At 45.8% G+C, this 4,474-nt stretch overlaps 1 long non-coding RNA gene across 1 annotated transcript; it reads left to right on the forward strand.

The window, feature by feature from the left end:
- The first annotated feature begins 1,992 nt into the window (after window positions 1-1,992).
- LOC116070637 lies at window positions 1,993-3,688 on the forward strand. Its single transcript, XR_004110488.1, has 2 exons — window positions 1,993-2,085; window positions 3,322-3,688. It is a non-coding gene; the product is annotated as an uncharacterized LOC116070637 (long non-coding RNA).
- The last annotated feature ends 786 nt before the right edge of the window (window positions 3,689-4,474 follow it).

A 4,474-nucleotide genomic window follows, 5' to 3' on the forward strand; every position in this document is an offset into this window, starting at 1 on the left:
ACAGGGTGATGGCTCAGCCTCCTCATGGAGTGACCATGACAACTTGTTCTCTGAGGGAAGTGAGCAGTAAGCAGGGCGACTTATGAGTCTGGACTCATTAGTTACTTGGAATACTGCTTGGCCTTGCTGAAGTGCAATCCACTTGTCACAGGCAGCAGACATCCCAGGCCCTCAGACCTCTCCGAATCAGCCTAAGAGCAGTAGTTATCAAAAGGGGCCCACCACCCGCTTTGTAGAAGAGGCATCGTGGCTCCTTGGAGAAGCTCTTGGCCCACAAAGAGGGAGGGCCTGATATCATCATTTCTGTCCTTTGTCTTCTTAAACCTCATGTGCCTGTGGTTGGCCCTCCTGCCATGAATTAGGCTCTCATGTGGTAGGCCTAGAGGACAAGTAATGGGCAGGGATAGGAGACAGTCTTGTGGGGCTGGGTTAGCATCCAGTTAGCCCTCCCCAAGGAGGACTTCATCATTCCCAGAGTACTGGAGAGTCCTGACTGCCCAGCTCCTCTGATCCAGGGTATACTTCACACAGACAAGTAGTTGGAAAGCACTAGCAGTACAAAGAAAGGGTTTAGCTAGTCCTGCACAAACCAACACTTCAATTAAAAAAAAAAATTAGTCTGATGGCAGTGGTACATGTCTTTAATCCCAGTACTTGGGAGGCAGAGACAAGTGGATTTCTGCCTTCAAGGCCAGCCTGGTCTACAAAGTGAGTTTCAGGATAGCCAGAGCTATCCTAGGATACACAGAGAAATCCTATCTTGAAAATATATCAATTAATTAGTTAATTAATTAATTAAAATAACCAGACAAGGGACTGTGCACAAACATGCAGTTATGCACAAGAGCTTTATGGAATCAGAATGGATTTTCACTAAGGTACAAGTGAACATGCCTGTTACGTATAGCCAGATGTTGCAGAGCTTCGTGGTCTCCAGTCAGGTTGGGTGGAGATGAAAGCAAATCCCAGTCTTGTTCCTTCCCAGCTGTGGGAAGCCGAATAAGCTACTTCAGCTTCAATACCAGTTTTCTCATCTCCATGTGGGGTGATTATACTACCCCACCTCATATAAGTGTTGCCTCAGTTGAATGAAATAATCCATGAGAAGTGCCCTGCACAGTTTCTAACCAGGAGTACAAGCGCTGTCACTTGACTACTGCCTGGGTTTCCTTTCTCATGAAGGTAAGACATCTTTCTCTGCTCCTGTGAAGGGAGAGTAAAAAACTACGGTGTACAAAATACGTTCAGTGTTACTGCATGTGTGGTTTCTTTGGAGACTCGGTTGGGTCATGTGATGTTTTTCTGGAAGCTGCCAAGAAAAGGGGCCTGTGATGTTTTACTAGAGTGGACCTTTGGGAGAGCATGTGATGTTTGAAAAGGACATAAAGACAATCCAAAAGACAGTGGACGACACTGTGGCATTGCTTCGACTTGCCGTTCTTTGCTGTGTTTTTTGGGCCTTGCTAGCACTGGTCTTTGCTGAAGATGCTGTGGCATTGGTTCACCCTGCCTTCTTTTCTGTTCATCCTTTGTCATGACTTCATAGAGAGAAAAGCACACTAAAGAACTTGTGATGTTCTGGCAGCTCCTTGTTGTTCCCAGGGACTGGGGCCGATCGGCAGAACCTGGTGGTCTCTTCTGGATCTAACTGCTGTTTTGTGAATGGTGTTTGCAAGTGGATCGAGCTACTGCTGCTGATTCATGTGAACTGAACTGCCATCCTGACTAAGAAGATTGGAATCGCCCAAAAGAACTATTTCTAAACAGATCTACATCCCCCTTTGCCCTACTAACCTTTCCTTTGCACCATCCTTGGCGGGTGGTGGGCTAGAAAGGAGACTAAAGTGTTTAAGAACCCTCAGAAAAGTGGGCTTTGAAAAATCAACAAACGTCACTGACAAACACAACCTGAGAAAGGAAGGGTGTGTTCTGGTCCATGAGTAGCCGTGAGCCAGTGTGTTCTGGAAGGTAGCACTGTGAAGTCACAGTGCGTGTGAGACCAGGAAGGGAGGAGATGGTTCTGGCACTCCCCTGGTTTTCTTGCTCACTTCCCCACTTTCCTTCAGTTGGACATCCAGACTACAGGTAGGAGTGGTTTAAAGTGAGTCTTTTTCCTGATTAAACATTCCCCGAAACACCCTCACAGACACATCCAGAGATGTGTCTCCTAAGTGATTCTAAATCTAGTCGTGTCAGCACAAAGAGTAGCCGTCCATCCGAGCCTTTGTGCTTACCGTGTGTACTAGCCTTTTCTGCAACTATACTGTCACTGTTATGGAGTGCCAGAGACTGGTAGTAGAGGTAGGACACATGTTTCCTTGGCCCATGCTCCTGAAGGCTGGGGAACTCAAGACTGGGCAGAAGCAGCAGCTGGTGAGGCCCTGTCTGCTGGAGTAGACTCTGGAGAATCCGGAGGAACACAGGGGAACCACAATGAGGCAGAGCAAACTGTATCTCAGCTGCTTCTTCCCTTTATGAAGTCCTAGGCCTATTGAATGAGGGGACCCCACCCTATGGCCTCCATAAGTATGAATAACCTCCCCAAGGCCCTGTCACCAAATGTAGCAGATTAAGTGTTTCACGCTCTTAAAACCACACAGTGAAACTCATCTTAAATTCCAAGATGAGTTTTGATGGAGATATCAAAACTTGCCTTCAGGGGAATAAAAAATATTAAACGGGTATCTTTCTACCGGTGGTACTAAGTGATTTTACAGACTTCCATGACAACACTTCTGAGTCAGCTATTAAGTAATTTATAGTTCTCTGTCTTTACACACACACACACAAGAGGGGGTGGGCAGGGACATGTAGATAAATGAAGAGAGACAGAAGACAGATTGTTTTTTATCCTGAGACAGTGTAACTAGGTAACTCAGTAACTAGGTAACCCAGGGTGACCTCAAACTCATACTCTTCCTAGTCTTTGCCTCTGAGCTACTGAGATCAAGACATGCACCCCCATTGTCTGAAGGCGACAAAGGCTGCAAATGCTAGCAACTTTGGAGGGGGGACACCTCACTTAACTTTTCAATCATTTAAAATTTGTACCCCTTGCCTGGCAGTGGTGGCGCACACCTTTAATCCCAGCACTTGGGAGGCAGAGGCAGGCGGATTTCTGAGTTCGAGGCCAGCCTGGTCTACAGAGTGAGTTCCAGGATAGCCAGGGCTACACAGATAAACCCTGTCTCGAAAAAACAAACAAACAAAACAACAATAAAATTTGTACCCCCTGGTACATCCTACCCCTGTCAATGTTTAAAAATTGAAATCACTCAATTATTCAAATTTTTAAAAATTACTCATTCCAAACTTCTACAGGTGTGACCTGCACAGAAGCCAATCTTGACCAAACCTACTATTAACCGTGCTGACTGGTGTTCCCTCCGAAGACCAAGCAGTGAACACAGCATGATTACCTAAGTGTGCTCCTATCTGGACTGCCTGGCTTTGCTGGCCCAGTGATACCAGCCACAGGATCAACCAGCAATGACTGGTGCATGACTGAGATTTAGGATCTGTGAACTGCATGTGAGAGCAAAGGTCTCTTGAACTTGTAATCACTTGAAGGACTATGTACCAACACTGCCTCTGTGCACAGTCCAGAGCAGTGGTTCTCACCCTTCCTAATGCGGCTACACTTTAATACAGTTCCCTGTGTTGTGGTGACCCCCCCCCAACCACAAAATGATTTGCGTTGCTACTTCATGACTGTAATTGTGCTACCATTCTGAACTGTAATGGTAAATATCTGATATGCTTTGCTACTGTCATGAATTGCAAGTATCAGTATGCAGGCTATCTGTCTGATATGTGACCCCTATGTTACCATGTGACCCCTATGTAACCCCGTAGTCCTCCCTCCCCAAAATGAGTCGTGACCCACAAGTTGAGATTTGATAGCCCAGAGCTTTCTAAGTTGGGTTGGGGAAGCTTTGGACTAGTACATCAGTGAGCATAGAAGCATCACAGAATAGATCCACTCCTCAAGGCACCGCTGGTTTCCTAGGCAGCTTCTGCTTCTCCAAGGCCATGTAGGATACACAAAACAACCTTCAGAGTGAAGTCCTTTGATTCCTGCTCATAAATGCATGTGAAACTTTACTCTTTTGAGGATTACTCAAGGCCAGACCTGCTTCGTTACTTTGGATGTGATGAAACTTTTCAGCTCAAGGAGATGAGTTCCTGGCCGGAGTGAGCGGGGCCGTCCTGAGTTCAATTCCCAGCAGCTACATGATGGCTCACAGCCATCTGTACAGCTACAGTGTACTCATACACATAAAACAAACAAATAAATCTAAAAAAAAAAAAGAAGATGAATTCCCACAGACATTTTGAAAAGGCTTTTAAGTCTAGGTGTGAATTCTTTTTCCTTCGACCAAAGGCAATAACCACCCTCACAAGGAGTTTCTGTGCAATAATCCTCCTAATATGTGGTCCAGGTTACAGACTTGTTAAAATGTCCAGATATTCT

Source organism: Mastomys coucha, unplaced genomic scaffold (assembly GCF_008632895.1).
Source record: "Mastomys coucha isolate ucsf_1 unplaced genomic scaffold, UCSF_Mcou_1 pScaffold22, whole genome shotgun sequence".
Lineage (NCBI taxonomy): Eukaryota > Metazoa > Chordata > Mammalia > Rodentia > Muridae > Mastomys > Mastomys coucha.